Here is a 16,639-nt window from a genome sequence, read left to right as displayed (position 1 = left end):
CTATTTTAAAGGATTCTTCCGCCATTCCTCCAGCCAAAAGTGGAGCAGGACTGGGGGGTTGCCATCTGCTGCTAACAGCAGAGGCTGGGGATGGGGCTCAAAGGCAGCATGTCCTTTGAAGTTCCAGCTTCTGCTGAGGCAGATCATATGGTGGGGAAGGTATGACCACCTCTGCCCAGACCAGACCCAGCATTGTTTTTGGATCAAGGAGATCTCTGGCTCTCTACCCAGGGTTCCGGAAACATGTCTGGTGATGGCAGGCTGGCTAAAAGTAGACGGGGACAACACCAGTGGTTGGTAGGTTTCTAGTAGGGTCTCTTGTGAATTAATTGATAAATCCAATACTGCCATCTGCACCGACTTATTAAGACAAGATGTTTGATACCAAACATCTTAGAAATCAGTGAAGCCACCCTGGAGCTAGGAAACCCGTGTTGGTGAGTATTCAGTCCATGTACTCTTTATAGATTCCCTGTTCACTTACAACAACCAGAATGGACTGGATATCGTAGGGGCCCATGTGCTTGTGCTGGTAGGCCTTCACATAGTATATAGTGCACCCTGCCTTGGGGCTAAAGGCCTGCAGTAGGGGTGGCATACCTTCATTTTCCGCAATGCGGGGTTGCTATGGCACACAGGGCTGTGTGCCATGTTGACTCTTCGATTTGTCCTGCACCTGGACAAGCAGCCTGCAATAGTAGCATTGCCGGATCAGGGTGAGGGTCCCTAGGGGACCTCCGTCTCTGCTCATGCCCTGGGTATTGGAGTCAAGCTATCCTGGCTGAAGACGGCTGATAGCCAGAAACCGGTTCTAGGATGCTTGATTCCGGTCCAGTAAAGACATAGCTTGGCAGTTCGGGCTGGACTGTTCCCATGAGGCACAGGGTCAAGGCTGATTTGCATATGGCCATGTCTGAACTGGGGTGGTGTGGAGTGCAAAAAAACGATGGATTTAGGCCCAGATCTCTGTGCTGGGGTGAATGTATGACATTGTTCTGTATTCTGTCCATCAATTGTTGTTTTTGCATTTGTCACCCCCAGTGGGATGGGTTTGCTCAGACGTGAGTCCCATGCTCTCCACACCACTGGAGTCAAGCTATGCTGGCTGAAGACGGCTGATATTCAGAAAACGGTCCTAGGATGCTTGATTCCGGTCCAGTAAAGACTTGGCTTGGCAGTTCGGGCTGGACTGTTCCCATGAGGCACAGGGTCAAGGCTGATTTGCATATGGCCATGTCTGAACTAGGGTGGTGTGGAGTGCAAAAAAACGATGGATTTAGGCCCAGATCTCTGTACAGGGGTGAATGTATGACATTGATCTGCATTCTGTCCATCAATTGTTGTTTTTTGCACTGGGTACTGGGGTTAACATTTACTGGGGCTTAAAGAGGCAACAGAGGGTGTGCCAATCGTGGTACAGTTTTAGGGAAGGAGATCTGGTACTGGGATCCTGGTTAGCTGAGACTCAGTGCACTTACAGTTCGAAATCACATTATACATCATACAAAAAGTGGAGGGCTAACCATAACAAAAGAGGCACTTTCCTACACAACCCCTTCCGCAAATGAAAGCGGAATGAGACTAACCTTCCCCTAGTGACTCTTTATCGTCTAAGTGGAAGAACCTGGAAGGTCCATCTGCATTGACATGGGCAGTGCCAGGTCGGTGTTCAACTTTAAAGTCCGTTCCCTGTAGGGATATGGACCACCTGAACGGTTTGGGTTCTTACCTTTCGTCTGCATTAACCTCGGAGAGGTCTGTGGTCAGTTTGAACAATAAAGTGAGAGCCAAACGGGTATGGCCTCAGCTTCTTCAGGGACTAAACCACGGCTTTCCTTTTGATGGCACTCCAATGCTGTTCCATGGGGAGTAGCCTTCTACTGATGAAAGCCACAGGCTGGTCTTGACCACCATCATTTATTTGCGATGGGACCACTCCTATTCCATGTTCAAAGGCATCACTCTGCACATAAATTGCTTGAAATATTCTGGAGCTTTTCAAAACAGCTGCTGAGCACATTGCTTCCTTCGGTGCGTCAAAAGCCTTTTAACAGATCACTGTCCATTTCACCTCCTTGGGCATTTTTTGAAGGTTAATTCTGTGAGAAAGGCCCCCATGGTGCAATAGTCCTTCAAGAACTTCCGGTAGTAGCCAGAAAAGCCAAGGAAGGCCCTGACCGGAGTCTGGGTTCATTCATTCATTAAACTTTATTCGATTTTATGGTAAAATATCAAAAGGGTACAGCACATATAACAACAGTAGATTGAAAAGTAGACTACTCCATGTATGACAGCAACAATACAAAATAAAACTTCAAATGAGTAGCATCGGATGTAAATTGATCTAAACAATTTAAACACAGTTAAAATAAGAGCTAAAAGAGTCCATGTTGAACCAGATCCCTGCATTGCACTCTTATTAGATGGTAGAAAGGACACCAAAAACAAAAGAAGAAACATACTTTTGGCGACATTAGCAGCTGTACATAAAGGTATGCCGGTCTGGTTGCCTAAAATGTGCCGAAACCAACAGAGACCTGATATGCTTGTGACGTAAGTGGGAAAACATTGGACACACAAGTACAATATGTATTCAGTCACAAATCGAAATATTATCACAACTACAAACATACAAGTGAGGCAATTGTACAAGGCCCCCTTTAGAAACAAAAGTTCGTGAAAGATATCTAACCTTAGAAATGTTAAAATACATTGTTGCCTGTTAGACATATACAGGAGGAGATAGGACTCTAATCTGCTTACAGATTTAACCAGGACGTACTTCAGAATGGTCTGTTTTGTTAAGGCAGAATTTTCCCTTTCAGTAGCCACTCTATCGAAAAAGGTCTATTTAACCCATGCAAACTCCTTTTTTGTTATTCCTCCCGGGTTGGAATATAAGCCTAGGCTTGTAATCAAGGGATATGAGCCACATTGTCTAAAAGCAAACAGTCCTGAAGTATAACCCTGTTAAAATGCAAATCCTCTTTATACCAAACCGAACACCACATTAAGAGAGGACGAACCCTATATGGCATACCTAACTCTTCGTGTGTAATTTCGATAGGGATTCTTTCACCAACAGCTTGAACATTTCTCAGGAACTTGTTCTCTATCACCTGAATACAATCAGTGTTGGCATACCCCCAAATTTCACTGCAGAAGGTGGCCATCGGTACACATTTGACCTTATAAACATCAAGTAATAGTTTCAGGGACTTATGCCCAATGCGCCTTGTAAAATCTTTGCGCCCGGAAATTGCACGTTGGAGGGCCCCTCCATTATTAAATAAGAGAGTTTCCAGCTGAGGCCCGAATTGAGGAGCAAACCCATGTACGAGATATTTTCCACCGTTGATAAAACCTGACCCTTAACTGAGTGGTTACTTCATTTGACATTCCTAGGACCCGACACTAAAGTATGCGATTTTTTGGAATTTGGGGATAGGTCCAAGCTACACATAAAATCAACAAATTCATCTAGTAAACGTTGCAGGCCCCTTGTTGTTGTAGCAATTAAAACCACTTTCTCAGCGTATAGTAAAACTGGTATAGCTCTGCCCCCTGCTTTCAGGATGTCAGCTTCAATTTCACTAAAAACCCTCTAGACCAGTGGTTCCCAAACTTTTGACTCCTGAGGACCCCCATTGAGTCATCACTGGAAGCCGGGAACCCCCAAGCAATTTGTAAGAGTTACATTTCAAATATTAAAACAGTAATTCGGAAAAAATACACATGTGTGCATTAGGCAAGGGCGGAAAATCCGTTCCGCTCGCGGATTTTGCGGATTTTCGGGAAATCCGCAATCCGCGAGATTTGCGAATTTCCTGCAAAATCCGCAAATCCGCGAGCAGCGGATTTTGCTCGCACTGCTCGCACTGTTCGCGTGAGTTCGCGCCCCGCGAATAAGTGCGAAATTGCAGAAATACGTTCTAAGCAAAACTGAAAGTAACTACTTACCAGGTTCAAAAGTTCAGGCACATCATTAGTAGCCATTTCCTGTAGTGCTTCCTGAGGGGCCCCTCCAGAGTTCAGTTGCCAGTTGAAACTATTATGTGACCCTGCTCTGAACCTCAGAATAGTTACACATATGCCACAAAGGTCATGAATTACAGCTAAGGGAGACAAGCAGGAGCCAGGCTGGAAGTTAAAATCCATTAATCAGCCCCTAATTCATTATTGTCAGTTGGGGCAGGGCAGGTGTTGTAACTAATTTTGCAACAATGAAAGCACTTAGCAAGTGCAAAAGATCACTAATCAGGGCGCACTAAGGAAGCAGGTGCCAGCTAAAAAAATATTCTGTGACACATTAATCAGCCCCAAATTAATTCAGGTCACTTGAGGCAGGGAAGGTGTGCTTTGCTTTGCCGAAAATAATGTACACTGGACAACCAGAGGGTGTGGTGATGAAACAGAGGGTGGCATGGGTGGGCCAGAGGGTGGCATGAGTAGTCAGAGAGTGGCAGTGGTGACAGAGAGTGGCAGTGATGAAGAAGAGTGTCCCAAACAGGTTGGACACGTAGAAACAACAAGTTCGCAAAACTTGCGACCCGACAGGTAAGTTCGCAAATTGCGAAATTGTAAAAACCCTCGCGAACTGGCAGAAACACGGGCGAACACAAAAAAAAAAAAAAATCCGCAAATTCGCGGGAATTCGCGGATTTTGCGGATTGCGAGTTCGCAAATCCGCAAATTCGCGGATTGCCAATCCGCAAAATCCGCTCATGCCTAGTGTGCATACAAAACAGATACTCAAAGTACTAAGGATTTTGGGGCCAGATGTACGACCATTTTATTTAGCGCCTCGCAATTGTCGACACATGGCAAGTGGCAAATTGTGAGTTGCTAAATGAAATGTACAACCGTGTGTTTAACACTGTTTGGGATTCCCAATGGGGTCGCAAATTGCGAGGTTCATTAATATTAATGAGCTCTCGCAATTTGCGAGCCCATTGGGTAGGCCAGCCCTCCCAAGTATGGTGGCCTGCTGGGCTCTGCAGGCCACCATGTCTGGGACTGCTTTTAAATAAAGCAGTTTTAAAAAGAAAATGCAGCCCATTTACCATGCATTTAAAGAAAAAGGAAATTAAACATTTTCATTTAATTTTCTAAGGGCAGGCAGAGGTCGCTGGGACCACTGCCTGCCCTTAAATAATAATTTTGCATGCATTTGGAAAGGGGAAGGGGTCCAATGAGGACCCCTTCCCATTTGCAAATGCATTACCATCTACTTGAAGTAGGTGGTAATTGCGAATGTTTTGCGACCGCAAAACATTTGTACATGGTTTTGAGACTCGCTATTTGGAAGGAAATACCCCTTCCAAATAGCAAGTTGCAAAACATATTTAGCGAGCCGCAAACAAATTGCGACTCGCAAAGTAGGCAATGTACATGGCCCAATAGGTTTTTGCATGAGCAAACGGGTTCGCGAACCCGTTCGCAAATATAAAAACGGATCATACATCTGGCCCTTAGTATTTTATATTGAAGTAAATGCTCCTCTGTCACCTGCATTTCATTTGTTTTATAGCATCTCTCATACCATTGTAGGATGCCAGAGCACTTTACATCACACACATATAGAGACATTGAATCATACATGTAAATCAGTGTGTATATAAAATGTTTAAAGAGTGCTTGGTCTGGAAAAGCACAAACTCAGGATTCAGAACATAGCACGGTGGCTAGCACTGACTTAAACATTAAAAATGTATTTCCACCCAAATAAACCTTTTTAGCAGCATCAGGATAATGAATAACTGGGGAAAAACATAAGTTACTAACTGGTACCATGCAGTTTGCAAGCAGCTCTTTGAGGACAGTTTATAGGTCCCTCTGCTACATTACATATGTCACTTGTGAAGTGCACAGTAACAAAAGAATCTCTGTGACAAAAGCAGTAACCACGAACCTATGCACATAAAATACTGTGCTTTAAAATGCATGTAACACGTTCTATGCAGTAGGAACATTAATCCTCTGTGCTACATTAGTTAAGTCAAAGCTGCCCCTGAACAAAACTCTCCTCACACTCCAGCAGGTACATTAATCACTGGCATGATCTTGACACTTTTATTGTTGCCATAAAGCTGCTAATTATGCAAGAAACTTTTCTGTGCTTTTAAAACTGTTGCCTAGGGACCCCCAGGGAATGTGTCACGGACCCCTGGGGGTCCGCGGACCCCAGTTTGGGAAACACTGCTCTAGACGATTCATATATATAATAAATAGGAGGGAGCGGGAATACATCCCCGACGAACACCTTTATTTATTTTAAAGGGCCTGATAAGAGTAGGAACCTTCCCAGAAACCCAAGCTCAACCCATTGGCCATCTCTGTTGACACAGTCAAAGGCTGAGCCGAGATCCAAAAAGGCTAGAGGGACCGATTTCCCCTCAACCCCCCCTCATTTAGCCCATGTGTACTTATGGGTCAGAAGGTACAGATTTAGATTTTGTTCAACTGTGCCACAGCCATTATAAAACCGTATAGGTCTAAGAGGATCCTTTTCTTGTTGGCCTGATTGGCGAGCCTCTCCAATATCACTTTCCCTATTACCTTCACCTCAATATCGATTAATGATATTGGTCTATAACATGCAGGGTCTTGCCTGTCCTTTTAACCCCTTCGACGCTGATGACGATTTGGGCTCGTCATGGCGTAGCCTCCTCGCACGCTGATGACGAGCCCAGCTCGTCACGTAAAGTGCGATTTACGAAAACTCAGCGCAGGAGCGGAATTCCGCTAGCGCGCATGGAGTTAAAAAAAAAAAATCTGAATTATAACAGATCGCTTCCAGGCATTGGGGTGCTGGCCTCTAATGGCCGCATTTCTGTGTAATGTTAAAACAGGGGCCCATAGATCCACCAAAGATTTCAGCAGGTCACCTGGCACACCATTGGTGCCGGGGGCCAGAATAAGTGTTTCCGAATCAGGGGTGCGGTTTGGGACAGCTACTGGAGCGTTACACTCCTAAAAATCTGAGAAGTGATTTATCTAAGCATGTGCTGGCATTGAAACCGTCTGGTCTGAAAGCTGACTTTCCTTTGAAGAAGGGATGGTTTATGATCCCCAAAAATTGGTGCTTCATTTGAGGCACTAGCCTGAGTCTGGGTTGTTGGAGCCACCCAGTCCAGAATAGTCTGGATTTTGGGTTGCATGGGTTGGACTTGGGTTCCTCCCATGAGATAGCCCAGGTATACAATCTTTCCTTGCTCTAGCTGGTACTTGCATGCCTTGATAGTTGCACTTGCTTTGTGCAGAGCCTCCAATACCTTTCCGAGGTGGATCAGATGATCTAGCTAGGCGTAGCTATAGTCAGCTATATACCAACAAGATAAGCCACACGATAGGATTCCAAGCCAGCCAAGACTTTATTAACTAACCTCTGAAAAGTGGAAGGTACGTTTTTCAGCCTAAAAGGCATTACAGTAAACTGAGGGTTGAAAATGCAGATTTTTCTTTGGCTTCTGGAGTCAGACCTATCTGCCAGTATTCAGATGTGAGATCAAAGGTGCTCTGATATTTGGCTGCTCCTAACCTGTCAATCAATGTGTCTGCCCTAGGAATTGGGTGTGCATCAGTCTTAGTCACAGCATTGAGGCCCCTATAGTCCTCACAGAACCTCATTTCTTTCCTACCACCCTGGGTTTGAGGTTTGGGGACTAAGACAATTGGCCAGTACTCTCAGAGCGCTCTGACTCCTAATTCCAGCATCCTGCATACCTCAGCTTCGATGCTCTCTTTCATGTGGTCAGACTGCCTCTAAATGTTATTTTTGACAGGTAGACTTTCACTTGTATCTTCATCATGGGTACACCAGCTAGTCTGACCAGGTATCAAAGAGAAGGACTCAGCAAACTGGTTTTGGACTTGCCTGAAATCAGTCTGCTGTTGGGCAGTGAGGGTGTCTGATAAGACCACCCCTTCTACTGACCCATCTTTTGGGTTGGTGGACAGGAGGTCAGGGAGACATTCACTGTCTGCTTCCTTATCCTCGTCTGTAACCATGAGCATGGCCACATCTGGCCTGTCGTAATAGGGTTTAAGGTGGTTCTCATGGATGATCCGCTTGGGGTTCCTGCAAGTGCCAAGGTCTGCCAAGTAGGTGACCTCCCCTTTCCTTTCTAGAATGGAATAGGGTGTGATCCACTAGGATGGAGAAGTGTGGCTCACTGGTTAGAGCAGGCAGACCCTGAAGCAGAGGTCAGACCCGGGACCAGGGTTCAATTCCCGACGCGGCAGGGTCTTGAGCTCAAATGTCCATGGACTCGATATTTCTCGCTTCGGTGCCTGACCTAATCATGGGTTCACATTCTGCAACTCTGGGCATTAAGCTTCCTTAATCTCCACAACGGCCCCCCCGCGGCGGGATGCCTGGCTTTCACCTTGGGGATGCCCTGTAGGGGCTATCTCACAGGGAAAAGCCAGGACGGGTTCCCAAGGCAAGCGCGGAGATACCCCTTCGGGGGGCGATTCAGGCGCTATATAAGAAACATAATAATAATAATAATAATAATAATCCTGGAGGGCCCAAGAGGCCACAGGCTCCAATACACATACTTTCTGCCCTGGTTGGAACTTCACCACAGCAGCCTTTTGGTCATACCATTGCTTTTGGAGGTCCTGGCTGGCCTTAAGGTTTTGGTTTGCTTTTTCCATGTACTCGGCTATCAGAGAGCGGAGGCCCAGCACATAGTCCACTATTTCCTGCTTTGGTTTGACAAGAGGTTTCTCCCATCCCTCCTTTTTAAGACACAGTGGTCTCCTGACAGAATGACTGTGAGAAGTTGGCCTGATAAGTGATGTCCACTATTCTAGTGGGCACCCTGTATCAGTCCAAACAACCCTCATGGTGATGGTTGTAAAGTCAACCTTATAGACCAGCTATCCTAGTGGTAGCGTGGACAAAGCAGTCTTAGGCTAAACTCAAGAGGGCATGTGAAGCCAGCTGTTTTACCATATGTAACCCCTTTAATACCAAGTGAAAGGACGCCACACAGGTTATATATAAAATATATATGTATTTATTTCTAACACAACCCCTCTGAACTCTTTATGAGGTCAGAGGCACAAGCACATAACAAGATACTTAATTATCATACAATAAGTTGCACAAAATGCAGTAGAGCCCTAGGGGCACGCTAAACCATATATTAAAATAGTGGTATAAGAACCACGTCACGAACAAAGGATAGGCCTAGGGCCTAGGGAATCGCTGGAGCTACACTGTACTACCAAAGGATAGGAAGTAAGAGGCCCACGGGAGGCGTGTGCATTGTCTTTACACACACGCAAGTTACCATAGAGTTAGAATGGGAATGAAAGAATTAGAAACTAGTTCTTTTAGGGCACTTCCGGATGGACTAGGAGAAAGCTACTTGAAACTTAGACACTAGGATAGTCAATACCCACAGGAGCACCGAAGTACTCGCGTTACCTCACCCACAGGAAGCGGGTGCATAGGTGTCAAAGTGTGTTGGGTTTCGTCGCTGAATCCTATGGAGCCTTGGAGAAAGATGCTGCAGGCGACCAGGAGAGAAGTGTCCGGTTGGATCCAAGGGCGGATCAAGGATGAAGAGTACCTGAAAGCAGAGGGGACAGAGTCTGGGTCACTAGCCAGGGACCAGGAAGGAACCAGGATGGAACCAGGCGATGTCGTGAAGCAATCAGGTGATGTTGTGAAGCTTGTCTCTGCAGCCACGTGGACCAGGAGGCGTCGACGACGACCAGGATTCCGGCACGGGCTGTCCCACAAAGGCTCTCACTGTCGGTGGTGTCGCCTTCCGGATTGGAGTCAACAAGCCTTGGCTAAGGCAACCCACGCAGGAATCGAAGATGGCTTCTTAATCAGACCAGCAAGGTCTGATGGGCTTCTCCTTCGCAGGGAAGCAAGGGTCAGTCTGGAGCAACCAGACCAGCGGTGTAGATTCAAGGTTTCGTCGTCACAGAGGCCACTAGCCAATGGGCAAGTGACCGGAGGGACGCGTCGAGCAGGAAAATGCAAAAGGGCCCCACGCAGCACTCGTGGAGTGTGGAGGGATGATCTGTTATGTTATGTTATGTTATGCTGGTTTTTTGTATAGCGCACGGCTACTCAGAGAGCAGATGATGCTCGGGGCTGGGGCTTCTCAATCCCCAATGCACAACTTCGAGGGTGCCTCAGAAGTTGCACGGAAAGCAATTCGCTGGCTTTCCAAGATGGCTGGTCCCACATCTCACGTCACCTCCACGGGTCTCAGCTTTGCTGTGGCTGTGGATCGGGCTGAAGGAAGTCTGGAAGTCTGGGTCTTGTCAAGCTCTGTGTTCGGGCTCCAGCAGGAGCGACGACAAAGCAAACCGTTGATCGCTTGATGGTGCCTGCTTGTGCAGGGTGGTCACTCCTTGACCACAAGGGAGATTCTTCAGTCTTCTATCTTCAAGTAGAACATCGAAGGTCCAGAGTTTCGTTTTAACTTTCAGTCAGGATAAATCTAAAGTCTTGGGACTCGGCTCCTACTTATATACCAAATCTAGGGGCTGGAGTACCTGCTAGGTCCCTCCTATGGGTGGGACCAGGGACACCCCTTTCCCTTTGTCCAGTTTCGCGCCAGAGCTGGGGCTGGAGTGCCCCAGCATCAGTTTGAACTGGACTATGCATAGGACACCTTGTGTAGCCCAGGCAGTGTCTCATTTCATTCAGCCCTCCCTGCCCCAATACACTTTAGCCTGTCTGGGGTGGTGCTAGCACCTCCCAAGACAGGAAACCTATTGTGCAAGCCTCCCTCGCTGGAAGGACTCCCATCAGCAGTAGGTCAGACTTGTGTCTGTTGCAGCAGCATCCATTTTGTGATGCTGAGGCTCTGGTTAACTTTAACCGGGATTAGTAGGAACAACATGTCTTCTCCCTCTAGAAGGGTGGAATGCTACCCCCGTTGCCAGAACTGGCGAGGGAGTAGTATTCCAAAGCGTATGACACCTTACACGACATGTTTTGATAAAGCCAAACCAGAGTTAGCATTTAACCGCGAGGTTTACAATGCACTTAAGAGTATATGGTATGGCTATATCCTAGAACAGCTATAAGGACATGGTTCCGAAAGCTTCAGACAGGCTCAGATCATGCTAGAGCCTCATCTCGCATAAAACCAAGCACTCTGCCTCCAGGATTGTTAAGGCCTGCCATAGGAGTGACTTATAGGTGTATATATGTCTAGATATAAGGTTATATATAGGAATACTATATCTAAGCAATGGGTGATTACACGACCTTGCCCCAGCTGAGTGATCAGCCAGTTGTGTCAGTTTGATGGCCAGCCAGGGGTGGCAAAAGATATGCTGCAGCCCCTGGTAGGCCTTTGATGCACCTATGCCCTGGGTACCTATAGTACACTGTACAGGGGCTCATAAGGTGACCCAATATCCAATTGGAGATGTACCTAAAGTACAAGGAGTCCATTTTACAGAGATAGTAGATATCCTGAGGCCCTGATTAGCAGGATCCCAGGCCAACTAAGTTGATTCGATTCAAATAACTTTATTTCGATTCCACAAAGAAATCATAAAAGTATACATCAATTTTAAAAACAAAACAATTAATCTGCCAATAAAATCACAATACATTTTTGCAGGATTCTAAAATAAAACCATAATACAGCTTAAAACTAAATACCATGAACATTCAATATCTATTTCTGATCATCAGAGCTGATCTAATAAAATTCAGTACAGCATTACAGGTGTTTGCAGTTGACAGAGATAACAAAAATTCATAAGCTTCTTTGTAATAACACGTTCCAAGAGATAATAATAATGGTCTGATAAAGGTGTTTCTTGGGACCTTATACAAAGTACAAAAGAGAAAAAGGTGGAGAGTATTTTGCGAAACCTTATTTTTACATGGGCAACAAGGTAACTTCTCCCACCAACCCCCCTGCTTTGGAAAAGCAAAGAGGAAGTGTAAAGTGCCAAGGCTAAATCTTGTAAGATAAAAGCGCCATTGCGTGTTCATAATATATGACAGATAAAAGGGTTGAACTAGCTTTCCCCGTACCCGTGATACATAATCATTTGTCTTTAAAGAACCCAGTTTAACACTATAGGCATTTTTAATAACTTCCTTAGCATCCTTACTAAGCATGTCAGGATTTGTAAACATATTTCCCAACCCTATCTTATAGAGGGTCTCCCTGACATATCGTAGCCATGGGATTTCCCTGTAATGCTCGAGTTTAAGGCAATCTAGAAGGATATCTTTGGTTAATTTCAGTTCATCAGATTGCCAAACTTTAGACCATAATATTAAAGGTGCAACATGAATAATATCGCTTACAAACTCAATTCCAACCTCTCCGTGGCAGAATATGTTAGATGTGCCCGACGGGACAGATAGGATGCGTTTTAGAAACTTATTCTCCATAATCTGTATTTTTTCATAATTTTGTGACCCCCAAACACCAGCGCCATAGGTCAGAGCAGAAACACATTTAGCTTTGTATAAAGATGTTATTTCAGCTATACGTCGTTGTCCTAATTTACTAGCAAAGCGAAAGAGAGCTTCAATTGACTGTGTAACCTTTTGAACCCTGGCTAACAGCAAAGGTTCCCAGTTTAATTTTTTATTAAAAAGGTTTCCCAGATAATTGAAGTTATCAACTTTCTCTATATTGGAGTTCCTCACCCTGTATTTGCGAATGTTTACATTTTTCGAGCCGCAAGTCATGGCAAAAGATTTAGTAAAGTTGACCCCTAGATCTAATTTTCCCATAAACATATCAAAAGCTAATCAAATTGTACAAAAATGCGTTCATGTTGTTGCTATATGGTTGTATTCAAACAAACCGAATAAAGCATTTTGAAACTGAAACTGATATCAAAAGCATTCAGACAAATCTGCATGCTATTGGGAGTAAGGGCCATTAGGACAGTGTCATCTGCATATGACAACATTGGAATTCTTTTACCGTTTATCTTCGGAAAATCAGCACCAGTTTCTAATAGAAAGCCCTCTAGACCATTCGTATAAACCAAAAATAGAAAAGGGGCTAAAATACATCCCTGTCGGACGCCTTCGGTGGATAATATAGGTCTTGTTTTCTCTCCTCCAGGGCCATATCTAATTCTGACCATTGTGGCAGTGTGCAACCTGTGGAGCAAAGTAACCAAAGGCTCCTCGAACCCCATAGAGTCCATCATACGCCACAATTTATCCCTGCATACCGTATCAAATGCACTGGACAAGTCCATAAATGCCAAGTGAATAGAACTATTCTTTGCACCCATGTACTTGCCCATGATCAGTGCTAGATTCAAGCACTGCTCAGTAGTTCCTTTCCCCCTCCTAAAACCATATTGGGATTCTACTATAACCCCGCCGACTCTGCCCACGATTCCAGACGTGCCAATATTACCCTGCCCATTAACTTGCATGATGCGTCAATTAATGATATTGGTCTATAGCAACGTTGGTCAGACTTATCACCCTTTTTGAAAATAGGCACCAAAACTGCCTCTTTCCAGGAGGTCGGAATGGGCCCCAGCACTAATGCCTTAAAAACATTCAGAAGTAATGGGGACCAGACCTCCAGATTATGTTTAAAAAGGTCTACGGGTACTGCATCAGGGCCAGGGGCCTTTAAAGCCGCCCCCTTAGTCAAAGCCAGCTCCACTTCCGAGAGCGTTAATGAGTCACGAAGTATCTTTGCTGATTCCATGTTAACATTACAATATTCATCCACACCCGTGGTAGCAGTCTGTAGTTTCTCCTTGGGATTGAAGATTTTACTATAATGAGCTACCCAGGAGTCTTCAAGTATATGCACTCGAATGGTATTTTCTTCCCCTGTTTTTAAAAAAGGCCTATTTATTATTTCCCAAAAAAGTCTATAATCCCTTAAATCAACCGCTTTATCCAGGTCTTCCCATGCTTTGGTCCTCAAATCATTTTTCCTCTTTCTAATTGACTCCCTGTATCTTTTCCTAGCCAATATAACCATGTCTCTATCTCGTGGGTCATGGCGTAATGCCTTAGTTAAGTTAGTTTGCGCTGAAGAACATTCAGCATCAAACCATTTAGGCCCCCGGTTTTGATTCCTCCCCCCTATTTTTACAAGAAGATGAGTAGCCACATTACCCATTAATATTTCGAAACTCTTAATTATGTGGTCTGGATCAGAATTAGGTGAAAGACAAGTTTCTATCTGAATCGCGTTTTCCTTAAAAATATCTATTTCCAATTGCCTAACAGGTACTTTGTTCCACTTTAAAGTGACGCCCTGATTCTGACTGTATACTATAGGTTGTTCCGGACCCAGCTTTCTTTCAAGAACCATATTAAAAATAAGAATTAGGGGATTATGGTCACTGGCTGGGTTTGCCTCAATTTTAAAGTCCTTCAAGAAATGGAAAAACCCCCTAGATACCATTGCAAAATCGATTGTACTCGTTCTGCCCCCTGTGCCTTGAAAGGTAGGTATATTCACAGTACCTGAAAAGCTAGGCATATCCAGGATACATAAATCATTGTTCATGACAATACTGTTTAGAGCCTCCCCTTGTTTGGTATGAGTAAAATGGGCCATAGGTTGGTCATTTAGATCCATCAGACCACACGCCCTGGACCCACTGAATTTACATAACTCACAATTAAAATCGCCTGACCATATGATGGAAAGAGGGAAGACCCTATTTGTCACCTTAGCAATCTCTTCCTATAGGTTATCAATAATTACGGTTTCATGGGGATCAAATATATTATAGTACCAATTAATAAGAAGAACAGTTTCAGGAAATAGATCCTTAATGATAAGTAATTGGTACCAAGGTGATTCCACCAATCTGTGAACATATCTTAGAATATGATTTACAGAGATTGCTGTCATAAGCCCACCCTTAGCTCGTCCTGATTGCGATGGTATTGCAGGAACATTAAACATTTGAAAACCATCCAGGCTCTAGTCCACAGTACTCCATGTCTCCTGTAAACAGACTATGTCAAAAGAATCTACATATTCTACCCACACCGGATCCTCCAATCTTTGCCCAAGGCCCGCAATATTCAAGGAAATTATACGGAAATAGCTAACCTCCTCCCGATTACCCTCCTTTACCAGTTGTGTTTTAGTTATAAAATGAGCTGGCTCACACCTATCTACAATATTTCTTGTGCCATTAGTTCCCACATCAACAACCTCATGGGTAATTATATCATTATTTCCCACAACAACATCATCCTGAGCATTTATAACTCTAAAAGTACATATGCTGTCCCCAGACCTTCGTTCTAAATTTGAGTTTACATTTGATTTGTACAAACGTCCCATACTCCCTTGAACAGTATCATTCCCATCATTACCATAATTTACAAGATCATTGTTTTCTTCAAAGTGGGTTTGAAAATTTTCACTAGCCCAAAAGTTCTCTACACAATTTATATTATCATTGGTTGTTATTTTCATTTCACTGCAGAGAGTAAAATGGAGATGGGGCAACACCAACCTAGGCATAGCATCCTCAACCGGAGAAGAAAAGGTAGACTTATTGTTCCAGGGTGATAAGTTTTGTTGAGAAATTGGATTCAGTCAGTCATTTAAATTCATTGGGGTCAGCGGATGGAACATATTTGATAATGGAATGTTCCAAAAGTCCTTCGGATTTGTAGGATGGTAATTATTTGACCTAGGGTACATATTAGGGTGATTTACCAAAGGAAAAAAGTTAACATTTCTATTAGGGTAGGTAGAGTTAGGTTTATTTCTAAATTGTTTCTGATGGTAAGTGAAGTCCAAACCATATCTATACCGGGGTTTATTTGAAGAAAACATCATGTTTTCCGGATAGAAATATGTCAGATTCCGTGTTGACACTCCTCCATCATTACTACCCACAAACCAATAACTTATATAGGATACCACCCTATGGTCCCTAAAATTGACTATGATCAAATCACCCTCTATATCCTTGGGACGAATGCCGACCCATTGACACCTTCTAACTGAGACAATGTCTCCATTCAAATGTACAGGTAGTGGCCTATTCAGACGCAACCAATGAATCACTTTGTTTTTTAGACTGATATTCGATTCCACAGTTCCCTCCGGGACAGCAGGAACGCCTGTTAAAATAATGACAAAATCAAAAGACTCCGGCGGCAGATCTACTGTATCTTTATAATGTATTTTACCTCTATTAGGATGAATTATTTGGGAAGAAGGTATTTTATTGGTTTTAGCAGGCTTCGAAACCACAGAAGGAATCTTTTCTTTGCTTGTGATTTTCGAGGCTGTAGTCACAGGTATGCCTGATGCAGTAGTGGGGTTTTTATTAGCAGGTACATTATTTGGTTTCTTAGGGGGATTATGTTGTCTAATTTGATTATTTGAGGTTTTGTTTTCAGTAACGGTAACTGGGGTGGTTAAAGTTGGTTTCTCTGGGGGCGTAGGCTGTGGAAGAAGGCAATCTAGTTTTTTATCCAGCCTTTTAAGCCTTTCGACAAGAGGAAGAATAAGAGCCTTTAAGCTTTTCAACAGCATCCAGAAGCCCATCATTAGGAATGCTTTTATGTCCCATATCTACATTCCTTTGTATTACTTCTGTCTCCTCTGTAAGCTTTTCCCACACGTCCTCTGACAGGGTTTCTTTAGGGGCTGTTACCTGTGGCGGC

General features: G+C 44.1%; 1 protein-coding gene across 3 annotated transcripts in view; it reads left to right on the top strand.

Moving 5' to 3' along the window:
- The window catches only part of CFAP44 (cilia and flagella associated protein 44), a 748,689-nt gene that overhangs the window by 79,612 nt on the left and 652,438 nt on the right, over positions 1 to 16,639 (top strand). The window lies entirely within an intron of this gene.

Source organism: Lissotriton vulgaris, chromosome 8 (assembly GCF_964263255.1).
Source record: "Lissotriton vulgaris chromosome 8, aLisVul1.2, whole genome shotgun sequence".
Classification (NCBI taxonomy): Eukaryota; Metazoa; Chordata; class Amphibia; order Caudata; family Salamandridae; genus Lissotriton; species Lissotriton vulgaris.
The sequence above is the reverse complement of the archived record's forward strand: the minus strand, read 5'-3'. Positions and strand labels throughout refer to the sequence as shown.